Below are 16,038 nucleotides of genomic sequence, written 5' to 3'. Positions count from 1 at the left end.
GTGTGATTGTTGTGGAAAAGGCTGTATAGAAATTAAATGTCCATTTTTATATGCCAAAAACACTGCCTTTGAAGCTGTTTGTCATGATTTAAAAAATTTTGAAATTATTCAAGGTGTCCCTTCCTTAGTCAAAAAAGAGTCTTCTCCATATTTTTGCCAAATTCAGTGTCAACTTGCTGTAACAAAGAGGGAATGGTGTGATTTGGTAATATACACACATTCTGGTATTTTTACCCACAGAGTTAATTTTGATGCAAGTTTTTGGGAGAAAATTACAGATAAATTAGCTGGCTTTTATAAAAAGTATGTATATTCAAAATTATGTCCGTGACTTTGTCATCATTATTGTTAATGAGAAAAGTTGTCCGTCATGGTAATAAAAATAAGGAAGATGAAAGAAATTGATAATCTTGTTATTCATTTTTGATAATTAAGACACATCAAAATGCAACTACATTGTATTTACTTGCTAACTTTGTTAACAAGTGGTTTCATAAAATTACAAAAAATAGCAGACACTTTCAAAGCCTGATTTGCAACTGAAATTGAGTTAATGTACATAGTTCCACTAAGAAATTGATAAGATTTCAGTCTTTGTATGGCACGCTCCACATGTATCCTTAGAGATGCAATGTTTTTTGATTGTTTAATTTCATTCGAGGTCAAATACCTGCCTTTACCATGGTTACATGCTCTTGTAAATGGTGGCATATTCAAATATGCACCTCTCTGCAGCAACAGATCATTAATTAGAAAACCCCTGTCTGCCATTACATGGTCCCCCCTTTCAATATAGTCAAGAAATCCACTTTTCTCTGTAATGCATCTGTCTGAAATGTTTCCTGACCATAAGTCTGACACAAAAGAAAATGCACCATTTGGAGTAATGCCTACAAGTGCTTTAAATGTGTTTTTCGATTTATAGTTAGACCAGGTGTGACTTTGAGCTGTGGGATTTCGAGGACGCTGTACAAAGAACTCTGTGGCATCTATGATGACTCTGGTTTTGGGTACTTTCTCTTGAAAGAGAGAGGCATGTGTTTATCAATTTTTTCTCTGGAAGGCCATTTTAAAAGAGGTGATAATTCTTGTTCCATGAAGGAAATCCATGATGTGAAGATTGATGAGACAAGTGACTGTGAAATACCAAATAGCATGCCAAGAACATATGTATTTAATCCAAGTCGAAGCCGTAGAAGTGTTAAGGTAAACTCTTGAAAAAGAGTTAATTTCCGTGGTTTTCCAGGTTTTCGTTTACCTCCTTGCTGCCAGCTCTTATCCAGGCTTGATGACTGTCGAGTCCAGTACTTCATTTTTGAGGCATTTGTCTTCAGAATGTTGAACAGACCCATTAAAAAAACAACACCAGGCAACCCCAAAAATATTTTTACATTTTGATCTGAATTAGTCAGTCGCTCTAGAAGATTTTCTCTGAAAAGCTTGTCCTTATTTTGTAACTTGTCATTAAGTGCATCTGTCTGCATCTTGGACTCCCTCAATTTGCCTGTTAGGTCGACTAATTGCGTTCTAAGATGTTTCACTTGCACTTCCAAACCTCTACATGTTTCCTTTTGAAAAGACAAAATTTTAAAATATCAATTAAATATTCAAATGCATGAAAAACTTTTCTTAATATTCATGAGTGTACATAGCCACATGTTTATATGTTTAATTTCTTAATATTCATGATCGAGTGTACATAGTTATATATTTTTTAAAAAAAGTACTCAGCTGAAGTCAGTGGTTTAGTTAAATTAGTGTTAGCAATATACCTTTAACTGATGGTTTTCTACAGTTAGAAATGTTAACTTTGCCTTTACATCTGTCTCACAGAGACCTTCATTGCTTTCATCATTCTTAGTATCATCAGAAAGAGAGTATGAATGTTCCTTTGTAGGGTATTGAGTGTATTCAGGCACAGGCAAGAGTACTGTAAACAAGGATTAAACGATTAACTTACATACACCCTGTATTCACTTTACACATGTATACACGTACCAGTACATGTATTTTGAAATATTTTTTCTCCAAAACAATATATAAATAACTGTTCAAATGCTATATATTCATTGTGAGTCCATCTTTTTCTTTAAACTTAGTTTGTTTATAAATCACACAGATAGTTGATAGTATATAATATAGTAGGCATTTATTAATATTCATGTAAATATATAAACTATAAATGAACCTTCACTTGTTTTTGGTTTCCTTGTACTGAGTGTTACTTCACACTGAACTCCTTTGTAAATTTCCTCAGCAGGGACTACAAGGCGTTTCAGTTGAAGATGGGCAGGTGTAACCAGATTATGCTGGGTCCCACTTTTGAAGAATCAAAATAAATAATTTTCATTATTGCCAATTTCAGTAATTATATACTGTCAGATTTTTTTTTTCAATTTCGTTTTTAACAAAACTATATATATATTACCGGTATATACTTTTCAAACTATGTTTTCGGTGATAAAATAAATTATTCATATTTTATACCTGTACCTGTTAATGGACTGGTCTTGATTACGTAACGGCACGTTGCTATTTTTAGTTGTCCTTTGTTGTTTTATTTTGTAGTTGTTGTAGGAAAAGAGAGTGGGAACTGGGTTTTCTTTCGTGGGTTTATGATCAACAAAGTGTTTTGAACAAATGCTATGCCAGTATTCTTGAGGTCCGGGGTTAAAATCAGCACGCCTGACTGAGTTTATCCAAGCTTTTCTCTCTTTTGGATACTTTACAGCTGACGGCAGTGGGAAAAACTCAACCGCATTACCGTTTTTGTCTATCATATCTGGGTATTTGTGAAGTCTACCTTTCTTCCGCGAGTCATTTTTACAGCCTACTGCAACACAGTGATAGTGAACCATCGTAAAACGACAGTATCATCGAGTTATATACGTCTTCTGCTTGCCCTTAGAAACTAGTAAACAAAATATGCCCAAAATCTCGCATTTTTTAGGTAACGCGAGATTTCAATCTGACGAAGTAAACGTTAAAACCGTGCCGGAACAGACATTTGCGATCTTGCGTATTGCAACGCTTAATGCCATAAATTCTTGCATTAACAGTTGACATCTTCAACTGTTAATGATAAATCGCCGCTTAATGATATAATTGTATCATTAAGCGTCACAAATGCACAGCAGCCCTAACGCTTAATGAAACAAGCAAATATCGACATCCTCAACCGCTAATGATACAAACTTTATATCATTAAGCGTTGCAGTCGCACCCTTTAATGATACAAAATTGTAAAAATGATTGAAATATTATTGTGTTCATAAAGCAATGGGATGAATATTTGCTTAAACAAGGCAGATCTAATATTTCAAGGTGAATTATTAATTTTTTTATCACCCCCCCCCCCCCCACTTTTAAAAACGGTGCTACATGCCTGTAACATCAGTTTTAGCTGAAATACACTTTGCTCACAATTCATAGCGTGAAATTAATCTTTTAACAGCTTTTTTTTTTTACAATATTTTTACAAATTGTTAGATCATATTCATACGATGTACATTGAAAAAAATCAGATGCTATATTGTGTCAAATATAAAAAGCGAGAATATATTTACAATTTCACATGATTGCCTATATACACAGGTAAATTAGCGAATACAAAAAACATTGATAATGAACTTATTTAAAACAACTGCGTGATTTTTGCGTGATTGCCCATGGGAGGCCCGCTGCTTAAAGGGAGCCGAATGGAAAGCTTTTCTTGTAATATAACTAATGGACTTATCTATTATCGCTAATCTTACGAACTAATTTATAGATCATGTGTTATAAAGAAGGGGTATTGAATGGTATCTCTTAGTCTTATTTATTTATCTATTTATTTTTGTGAGAGGGGAGGGGGGGGGGGGGCTACATCAACGCAGGCTAACTATTTTTTTTTTCATTATAAAAATGTGATTTATCCTTCAAACTTTAAAAACGAAATAAAATAAAAAGAATTTTTTTTATGATATCCATGCATTTTATGAAGTTATTAAAATTTTTGCTACAATGGATATGATGGAACAAATATACAAGTTGAGACAAATAAGAAAAAAACCCGGTTTTACAGGTGCATCGGTTGCTCGGACCCCTTTACCATTATGTACTAGGTTTCCGTGGAGTCACCAAGCCAAGCAGATCGTTCAATAGATGTGGTTAATATTAAATCTGCAAGTCTAATTAAATTTGTACATATAAATGGCAGATTTATGGTACGAATAAAAAAGAAATCTGGACAATTTAGAGTTATAGAAAATTGCTGAGGATCGGAGTTCGTTAAGGTGGTTTTGATGGAGGGAGGGTGGGCGTCTATCTCTTTTGCTACATGGAATCATTATGAATTTCTTCACTATTAAAATAACCTTATATTTTTGTTTCAGTTTGTTTATTTCGAAATTACTATTGGTGAGTTAAACTTCAAAACTTACAATATGACAACTGGATACAAATTGAATTCAATCAATGAGTAAGATATGTGTGTGCTTGGGAGGGGGGGGGGGGGGTAGGAACGCGGCTTCAGTGAGGATTCAAACGGATAGTGACTTTCTTTGAAGTATGGAATGTCCGTTTCACTATTTGTTTTTAGTAAAACACAAATAGAAACAAAAAGAAATGATGCTGGAAACAGGAAAAAACATAGAATATTTCGAGTTAATTTATCTACAAGTGAAACAAGCAATTTTTATGGAGCGTTCGATTGTACCTTCTGGGCAGACTGTGAATGCGGTAAATCACTCTCGGGTAAACCCAGGACTACGACTTTTTAAGGACGTCGTTATAACTCAACATGCAGACTGTATAGGCAATGTATATAAAATGATAACTCCAATACAAAAATGTACATTGCTCTGATTTTCATACATATACATTAATATACTCTTTATCATAATAGTATAATGCTTTCCTGATAATAGTGCCGTTATTTTGAATAAAATTACATGTGTCCTCGATTTTGTTTGGACAATCCTCGTATATGTAAATGTAAGCAGTGTAGATTATGTTTTGAAATTTTCGTAAGAATTGTTCTTCACACATGCCGTCAAAAGATTAAAAACAAAATTGACCCCCTCCCCGTAATATTTAATTCGGATTTCTGTCATGCATATTAGACATTATACGTTACAACGATAAAAAAAGCAACTTTAATTTAATTAGGTAATTTTAGTTTAGTACAATGTTTATACTATACAAAGCAAAACATATCAAATCTTCTTTTTTAATTTTAGAAATATTGAAACAATCAAATCATTGAGCATGTGTCACCCCCCCCCCCCTCCCTCCCGCACGCACACACGCACACACACCGCAATGATGAATCGATCGTATTACGCTGTTCAAAATCGCAAAACAAAATCAAACTAATTTTTCTTTTTACAACTAAAAATGTATTACTTATATATAGAACTGTGTTCTAAACAATGACCCCCTTTTTTTGACATCGAATAATGACCGGAACAAATTGACTATGCAGTGCGCAACACCAACACTTCCAAACGCCAGAGAACGCCATTTACACTTTCAAAGATACCCTCTAGTACAAGATTTGGACATCGTATAAAACCTGCAGGTAACAATATATTTATTTATTTATTGTTCTTTAAAGACAAGTATAAATAAACAAATGTATAGAAACAGATAAACCGCATATATATTCATGAAAGCGGGATGGTATTCGCAAGGCATATTCCATCGTAAAACTTGTTTTCTTCACTATTAGTAATTTCATTAGATTATGTAGAGAACCGTAAACGTGTTAACAGTATTGAGATTTTATTATATTGATTGATGAATCAATTTGATTCTCTCTCTCTCTCTCTCTCTCTCTCTCTCTCTCTCTCTCTCTCTCTCTCTCTCTCTCTCTCTCTCTCTCTCTCTCTCTCCACACACACAAACACACAGAACTCGCTTAAAAAACCCACTGGAATCAAGATTGATATTTTATGAAGAAATAAATGCTCTTACGATTGTATTTTTAAGCATTGAATGCTTATTTTTGGATGTCGTCGGTCCTATGACACACCAATGCGGTGCAGACAAATTGAATACCGCGCGCTAGCGCGGTATGATAATTTGTCTGCCCCGCATTGGTGTGTCATAGGACCGACGACATCCAAAAATAAGCATCCAATGCTTATATTTATATTCATACTGGGTTTTTTTTGTATGAAATATATGTTTATCGTCGCTGTAAAGCCATTATATACGCTCTCAGTCAGGGATACGAAACATACATGAAATAGCCATATTAGCATGTTATTAAGTACGCTTCCGCGGCTATAATATAGTGCCAGAAACTTTGTAGAGAAAACTCTTTTTAATTTAGGAGTAGATATAATTCGATGTTGATAATTTTTCAAAAGTACATATCCAATTGGTTATATAAGGTTGAACTTTTCATTAAATGTTATTCTTACCGAAATAAATATACTCAAAACACGTGGTGACGTTTGTGCTCATGGCGCATGAATTAGCAAAGTGCATTCATAGGAAATTGAACGTCTCAGAATATTGCGTCTCATTTCCTATGTGAACTTTCTATCAAAACCGCAGGTAGATAGGAAGCTGGATAATAACATTGATATATATGTTTCGTATTTTATACTTGCTTTAGAATAATTGATCATTGCAACAAGTATTCCAATAAATAATCCACTAATGCGGGTCGTTACCATCCATTTATTTAAGGTAGTCCTATCCTTGGCACTTAATGGGATCAATCATTAAAAGATTAGTTTTAAATGATAGACATACATTCTAGCAATACATATACATAGGACAATATGTATGTTTACATGCTAGTTTGTTTTCTATCACCTCTCCCCTTGCAACAATTATTGACAATAATGAAATTTGCCAGACGTCCGTTTTTAAATAATTACAAATTTTAGGAAAATTAGAACTGGACATACAAAATAGAGTATAAACATTTATGTAATCCATATCTCATCAATAATTTTGCGCAAATTGTTGTAAGTAAATTTAAGTATGCCTTATGGACCTGATGTATCAAAAAAAAAAAAATTAAAAAATGAGATGCATGCATCGTGTTTGGTCATTTTTTTTACTATTTTATGGACTTAAACTTAAATTTTTGTCTATAGATTGACATCTTAGAGACAAGATTTGCTAGAATAAATCATATGTTGACAGATTACTTTTCACGCTATACATGTAAGCTCTAAACCAAGTAGACCCTGACGAAAAAAAAATCCGTAAAAATCACATTTTTATACAGTTTTCTGCTTAGATCTGTCAACAATGTTAGATTTCATTTAAACATTAATTAATTGACGATGGATTAAATTCGAAATAGCTTCTGTCTCTAAATTTAAACCGGTTTTAGTAAAAGAAAAAAAAATTCGGGGGGGGGGGGGGGGCATCATAACAAAGTTCTAAGATATAAGCATAACTGAGACCCTGGTTAATCAGAAACTTCGTTTTTCATTTTACTTTAACAGAATCGAGTTTCTCAACATGAATCATTTCTATCTCTCATAGAATATATATATTACCGTTCTAATTGCTTATTATTGCCTTTGTTTACAAGAGCGATGTAAAGCAAAATCAATACCGGGAATCTAAAACGCTATGTAAATGTCGAAACAATATTATGACGTAGTGCGATACTCGGGCTACTTTAAGGTTTCTAACATAGATGATACATTCCATGCCTTAGTAACCACAAATGTTAGTTGGAACAAAGCGTCTAGCGTATTCGCTAACGGCTTAAAAAGCGAAAGATTTATATTTCCGGTATTGCATATGCTGTTAACCAACATTTATTTGCGTGCGAGAAATTTTCGCGAAGTAATAAGAGCCTCGTCGTCGCGAATATTTCTCGCTAAAAACCAGTTGTTGTTGTATGGTTGTTACATGTATAACAACGGGTTCTTGATAAGGCTTGGTAGCGAACATTAGTCGTCGCAAACCAGTTTATCTAAAGTTAATCGCGAAATAAAGCAGACACGAATAAAATTTGGTTTACAGTATATATGATCATAACTTGATCTAATGGTTCGGATCATGTGGAATAGCAAGGGGTGAATCAGCAGATCAAACAAGAAGCGAAGCGAAGTTACATGTATTACATTATACCACCGCTCTGAAGCTAATGACGTGGTACCCAATAAATCAATTTTGCTTGTTAGACCGTTTTCAATATATACTTTGAATTAAATTGTTTTCAATAAGTATGATGGTTTGTTTTGTTTTGTATTTTACCTTGCAAAAAGGTATCTAATGAATTTATTATCATAGGGGATCATGTTCCAAAGAATCAGATCACGTCTCGTTGCAAGGCGCGAATCATTAAATCAAACTCGACGCTACGGGTTACTTCTTATCTGATGATCCGCGTCTGGCAACTCCATGTAATCTGACCCTTTGATCAAGTTACTGTAGTAAAAATATAGCTAACACTCACATTCATGTACGTTATTTCATTTGATATGTCAATCACAAAGTAATTTATTTCTTCATGTTAAAAAAAAAATTGCATATAGACAATAAGTCCTTTTGTTAGACATAAAATACACATAACTGTTACTAGAAATAAAAAAAAAATTGGTCATTAAAATGTGTTTGGCAGGAAAAAACAAGGAATTACCTTTGTCATAATATTAGTTCTTTAATGTTTTTGTCTATAACATTACTATCAAGCATTAGTGGTTGTGTAATAATCTTTGATTTTTTTTTATTTGACAGAACTCTTACAGAGTATGCCATGGACAAGAAAACTCGATCTATACGTCCGTTTTCAAGAGAAAGATATAATACCATTCTATCACTTATAAACAAATCATTTAATGTGGCAGTCAAAGAACGATCCTTAGAACAGAAAAGAGCTGTCCTTCAGTTCTATCGTGCTAAATCTGACTTTTCTGTTAGGAGGGACGTTTTACATTTCCGAGGCAAGAGAGTCTTATTAAAAGATGATTTGCAAAATATTGTTAAAAACAAATTCAATGATGCTCAAGGCAGTGGCGCTAGAGCGCTCAACCATCGGATTCAAAAAGAGTTCACTGGAATAAGTGAACATCGTATCCAAAGTGAATTAGCGAAAAGCAAAATATATGCACGACAGTATGCTAAGTTCACCAACAAGCCCCCACTTAAATCAATCATTTCAAAAAATATCGGTGACCGATGGCAAATCGATCTCATAAATATGAGATCAGAACCAGTCCAATGCCATGGGCAGACATACCAGTACATTCTATCTGTCATTGATGTATTTTCCCGGTTTTTGATTTGTCGACCTTTGCAAAACAAATCAAGCAAACTCGTATGCAAAACAATGAATGATGTCTTTTTAGAATATGGAACTCCAAAAGTTCTTCAATGTGACAATGGGACTGAATTTAAAGGATCCTTTGACTCACTGTTATTAAAAAAGGGAGTTAAGAAAATTACTAGTCGCCCTTATCACCCAGAATCACAAGGAAAGTGCGAAAGGTCTCATAGAACGTTAAGAAGAAAACTTGGATTTCTCAAAATCTCGACAAAAGGTTCAAATTGGGTAACAGATCTGCCAACAGTCGTGCATTCTATGAACACAACAGCAATGGAAGTTCTCAATTATCAGACGCCGTTTGAAATATACTTTGGCCGACAGCACAAAAAACACAAAGCTACTCCAAACATTTCATTATTGAAACAACGGGTGAGAAACTCGACGGCAAGATGCGCAAACAGAATGCAACGATATAGAATGAAAGCGTCACTACCATCAATGTATGAGATTGGAGAAAAGGTTCTGATTCGCTTCCCCACAGGCAAATCAAGGATTCCAAGACGCAGATATATTTTGTCCGGAAGGATAGTAGAAAGGAGGCTAAGATCTCATAAATACCTTGTTAAGTTTCAAGATCCAAGGTCGAGTTCTTCTAGAACAGAATGGGTAGGGGTTGAAAATATCACAAGTGAGACAATACAGAAAGAGAAGTTCAGAAAAATGCATACGATGAACAATGAACACAGAAAGAAATATCTTATTCCTTTCTCTCATATAGACAGATTGGAAGGCCTAGATTTAATAGAAAACGATTCAGTCACACTTTTGTTTGATCCTAAGGGAGATGGTAACTGCCAATTTGAGGCAGTAGTTCATCAACTATCAATGATTGGCATTTTTAGAACAGCTTCTAGTCTCCGCACAAGTGCTGTGGATCATTTAAAGAAGCATGGCGAGTTCTATAGATCGTTCGTCTGTCAAGATTTTGCAGAATATATTCAAAAAATGTCACAAAACGGAGAGTATGGTGATAATCTTACTTTGCAGGCATTAGCTCGAGAGCTAAATCTGCAATTTTTGATTATATCTGCAAATGGCTTAATGCATTGCAAAATTATTTCTAATGATGGAAAATTTGATGAAGGGTTAAACGTGCTTTGTATTGGATATTTCCCAGAGGGTCAGGGTGAACACTATGTCAGCATTGACATACATCCTCAAACAAAAGAGTACATCATAGAAAATATTGAAACACACAATGAAAACGAACTACAGAATGGTCGTGTAGACGAGTTGATGAGCGAAAACAGTTTTCAGCAGAAGGAAAATGACACGTTTTCAGCCTGTAACATTTCTGTTAACGAGGATAGGTCTTCTCCTATAGAGTTAGATGAGAGCTGTGACAATGATGTTGGTCACATAGAAGAAGAAACACCTTTAACCAGTAATTGTATCCCCTCTTCCGTTGACGAATGCAGTAAAGAATTTCTACTTGACCCCAACAGTCCACCGCCTGTTTTGGATGAATACAAAAGTCCTTTTCCAAGAGAGTCAGATGAGAGCTGTGACAATGATGTTGGTGATATAGAAGAAGAAAAAAATTTAACCAGTAATTGTATCCCCTCTACTGTTGACGAATGCAGTAAAGATTTTCTACTTGACCCCAACAGTCCACCAAATGTTTCGGATGAATACAATAGTCCCCATCCTAGAGAGTCAGATGAAAGCTGTGACAATGCTGTTGACGGACTGGAAAAAGAAACACCCTCAACATGTAAAAGGCCACCCACTACTGTTGTCAAATGCAACGAGAACATGCTCCCTGGTGTAAACAATCAGCGCCATGTCTCAGACAATGAAATGTGTCCAAGTACTTCTTCCAAGAAATCAAACAAGGAAACCAATAACAGCCATATCCACGGCGCGTCTATCGAATTGCCGAAAGAAATATGGTGGAAAATACTTCACATTGTTTTGGATAGGGAACCTAGTTATAGGTTTCGTCTTAGGAATGTTAACACATTATTCCGTACCATCATTGACGACACACCATGTCCAATGGTGTACATTTCTCCAAATGTTTTGCATTCTGTCCCTTCACCTGTAAGTGTGCGTCGAATAATAAGACTTGTAGGTTCTGGAAGCGGACTTGTTTTAGAGTTAAAAAGAGTTATTGCTTCCCCATTTTGGCACCATGCGTGGCTTAACCTTCGAGAGGTTGACAATCGATGGTTTGAGGTTCAAGACATTAAATACAGAAACAGAGCATGTTGACACTACCGGTAGTAAAGTAAAAACCAAAATATGAAAAAAAGAAATAAGTTTACATGTACCCAGCTTCCAGACAGTAGCTGTAGACATTTCCAATTTTGTAACGAATATTTTAAACAAGATATTCAAAGAACAAACTTGGGGGTCATATATAATAAAACTTTTCATCAATATCATGCTAGTTCATGAGTCTTAATAAACACTGATGCTCATTAATGCCCTGCGTGTGCTATTTTTTTTAGGCCATATCAAAGCAATGATAAGATGTTTAAACATTATTTAAAAGCCAGTTTATCAAATAACTTGAACAACATTTAATCTTTTAAGTTTTTGTTTCAGAATATATTTCACATTTTGTCTGTTTTTAATTTCTCTTGATTAAAATGAGTTTGATTCAGTTTATTTTCTGTTGTTTTATACTTATTGATGTTTTTTTATCTATCTAAATATCTATCTATCTATCTATCTATCTATCTATCTATCTATCTATCTATCTGTACACCCGTCCATTCATCATTTTATCTATCCGTTCATCAATCCATCTACCATTGCATCGATCCATTTATCTATCTATTTGTGTCTGATATATCGATTCTCTCTCTACATCTCACCTCTCTCTCTATATATATACAGTATATATATATATATATATATATATATATATATATATATATATATATATATATATATATATATATATATATATATATATATATATATATATACAGTATATATATATATATATATATATATATATATATATATATATATATATATATATATATATATATATATATATATATATATATATTCTATCTACCACTTAATGTACTTAATGTACAATTGTTGAGCCAATTGAGGAAAAGATAAAGATGTTTTTACATTCTTTATTACAATTTTGTATCATTAAAGGGTGCGACTGCAACGCTTAATGATATAAAGTTTGTATCATTAGCGGTTGAGGATGTCGATATTTGCTTGTTTCATTAAGCGTTAGGGCTGCTGTGCAATTGTGACGCTTAATGATACAATTATATCATTAAGCGGCGATTTATCATTAACAGTTGAAGATGTCAACTGTTAATGCAAGAATTTATGGCATTAAGCGTTGCAATTTCAACGCTTAATGCTATTTATAGCATTAAGCGGCGTTGTATCATTAACGGTTGTTACAGTCCCGTTTAACAAACTGCGCGTGTAATCGTACGTGTAGAGAAAAATGTCACAAAATATTTGATTTGATTAAAAATTAAATAAACTAATTACAATTAGTGTTTTATAAGTTCAATTGTAAATAACAATGGCGCAAACTTTGATGTTGCTTGCATCGCTAGAAGGTGAAGATGATTATTTACTTCTTTTATGTATGAATCATCAATTTATCATAAGTTAGAGATAGATGAACTCATAGATGAGCAACTCCTTACTTTATTTATATTAATAAAAGAAGTTATATGTGCTTTGTGCGACGCATTAGGTATACTGATCAAAATTGTTCGCAAGAATAGAACTGTATGTTCGGGAATAGAGGCGTTATACGTAGATTAACACCCATAAATGAATTTCAAGATCTTTAACACGTGCTTGGAAGTTGAACGGCTGGAATATCATAAATTGTATAATTTAGCAAGTTTTGGACCTTATCAATTTAATGCACAAACACAGACTAGAATACTTGGTTGTCTCATACGAAACCAATCTAATTAAAATTAGATCTATTGATCCGCTCCTAATAGATCGCTACACGCTACTTTGTGTAGCGATCTATTAGGAGCGGATCAAAAATCTAATTTTAACTAGATTGATACGAAACTTGACGAAATAGTCGCAGCCGCCAACAATTGTGGAGCATCTGTTGTGAATTGCTGGAGTTTTATCGACGGAACTGTGAGGCCGAAATGTAGACCACAATTCCATCAACAATTAGTATTCAAGGGTCATAAAAGAGTACATGGTCTTATATTCCAATGTATTACAACACCTGACGGAATGACAGCTCATATGTTTGGTCCAACTGGGGGCCGCCGTCATGCTGTAGGTATGCTTACGGAAAGCAGTGTTCAACAACAAATGCACCAGCATATCAAAAGCGGGATCAAAAGGAAATGGTGATGTATACTCCGTCTATATATGTTAACCCCGCCATTTCTACACGAATATTTGGCCTAGAATAACTCACTTACAAATTTAGCATCAATTCAAATCCATGTTGTATTAATTCTGCATACCTTTAACTATCTTATATTACTGTCTGAATTAATAAATGGCAGTAGACCTTTTCAAGCAAAACAATTGTGTTTTAATCAAATAATTTGAGGAAAAAACCAAAATCAAAGAATGCAGTGATTTGTTTTCATTTATTGTTTGTAGTTTTTTTTCAATTTATCAGTAAACGCAATTTTGTCCTATTTTATATTTCCATCGTTTAGAGTCTGTCCTCCCGTTCGATGTCGAATTGTGCCTTCTGTGACTTTAGTTCTTCTTTTCTCAATACTTCTTCCATTCTCTTTGTTGCCAGAGAAAGAGAGAGAGAGAGAGAGAGAGAGAGAGAGAGAGAGAGAGAGAGAGGGAGGGGGGAGGGAGACACACACAGACGGACGGACGGACGCCATCATCGTTTTTATCCTTATTTAGTTTTTCCTGTCGATTCTCAAATTCAAATCTCATCTTATAATAAAACAAGGAATGCCATTTTATATTGAAATCAAAAATAAAGGAGAGAATTAACTTAAATAAGAACAAACATAAAATAATTAAACAGGTAATTGCATAAAAAGGGATGCAAGCACCCCCTCGCCGCCCCCGACTTTGCCTCCGCAGTATTGTTCATACTACAGTATACAATTAAATATGAGGTAGTTTCGATTCAGCAGAGTAGAGGCTAGTGAGAGCTCAATAAATCTGTGTTATAAGGATAGAGGGGAATTATCAAGCGCTCCCACTGCTGAATATGCAGGTACATAAAAAGTTGTAATCTTATTAAAAACATTTAATTCAAGGTATAGCAGATCATTCATACATGAAATTTTAACTAATGAATAAGGAATCATTCTTTGAGTATTATGAGGTGATAATTTTGGTCGGGGCGTGATCATATATAAATAGTACCTGTTTGGGGGCGAAACCGTACGCGCAAGTAACAATTCGTTGTGTGACCTCGTTGCTAAGTGTTATGCTAACGCTGAGGATGATATAACGGAAAATAAACTGCGTTTAAACTAATCAAATTTCAGTATTTAAAATGAAAGTATAATCAAATCCAATATGCCCTAACTCTTAAAATTTAAAGAATGATTCTTTAGTACTAATATTTATATAATTTTAAGCAATTGTATCATTAAATATTTGAATATAGATAAGCAAACACCGCTCTTGCGTCCTATTTATACGTCTTTGAATTTATTGAACGGTACAGAAAAAAATCGACACGTAGTGTTATCACAGGTAAAGACAATGACAATATAAATATTAATATATAGGAGAGTTGAGTCTGGTTATTGGGCGACGGCACCATGTACATATACGTGCACCCCCACCAACCCGGCACCATGTACATATACGTGCACCCCCACCCACCCGGCGCCATGTACATATACGTGCACCCCCACCCACCCGGCACCATGTACATATACGTGCACCCCCACCTACCCGGCACCATGTACATATACGTGCACCCCCACCCACCCTAGCTTTATTTAATGATAATATTAATCACAATTGCAATTAATATATATGCGGTCTTAAATGTATATTGATAATATGTTGTGTCGATCTCTATTGCTACAAATATGAAACTGAAGTCTTTTGAATAAGAAACTTCCTTTGAAGATGGCCGTCTTTTAACAATATGTAATTTTACAAATATATTTTAACTTATAGTTCTCTCATTTCAATCTAAATAGAGAGACAATCGTATGAAATTTGTACTCTTCTTTAAAAACAAATAAATTTTTCATACAAAAAAATCCTAATACTTTTGAAAAACCTACGTGTAGTTTTGAATAACACGACCTTGACAACTTGTAGAATAACGCGGTATGCAAAATTGATGACGTAAAACGCAGTAAATTAGGGGATTCTCTTAGTACCACATACACGGTCAAATGCTTAACCTACGTAAATATACATAATTAATTGTAAAAAAAAAAATGCTTTGAAAGTGATAATCATCTTTATTATAACAGATGAAATTAAAATATTAGGTGTAATGGTAACAAACAAAACGCCATTTCTTGAGATTATTTCATAGGCGATGATGACAATGCCTTCTTTTTATTTTACGGTCGTTGTAGCAAACGTAAGGATGCTTTCTCATGACGCTTTAATGTTATTAATTTTCCAATACAATTTCAGTTTCATCTAAAAAAGCACATTAGATGTTAATTATCACACAAAATAAAGCGGTTTATTTTCTTTTTGTGATTATATAACACAAATGTTTACAGGTTAATAGAGAGCTTGGCATGGACTTCTTGATAAGTCCGATCTCTTATTTTCCTGACCTGTGTTATTTGTAGACCAAAAGTGTTGATATACTTTTC

At 34.0% G+C, this 16,038-nt stretch overlaps 1 pseudogene; it reads right to left on the bottom strand.

Annotated features, from left to right (window-relative positions):
- Window positions 1-397: 397 nt before the first annotated feature.
- Window positions 398-3,014, bottom strand: LOC128176740 (uncharacterized; annotated as a pseudogene).
- Window positions 3,015-16,038: the final 13,024 nt, after the last annotated feature.

The sequence above is a fragment of the Crassostrea angulata genome, chromosome 3, assembly GCF_025612915.1.
Source record: "Crassostrea angulata isolate pt1a10 chromosome 3, ASM2561291v2, whole genome shotgun sequence".
Classification (NCBI taxonomy): Eukaryota; Metazoa; Mollusca; class Bivalvia; order Ostreida; family Ostreidae; genus Magallana; species Magallana angulata.
Note: the sequence above shows the minus strand (reverse complement) of the source record. Positions and strands in the feature narration are given on the sequence as shown.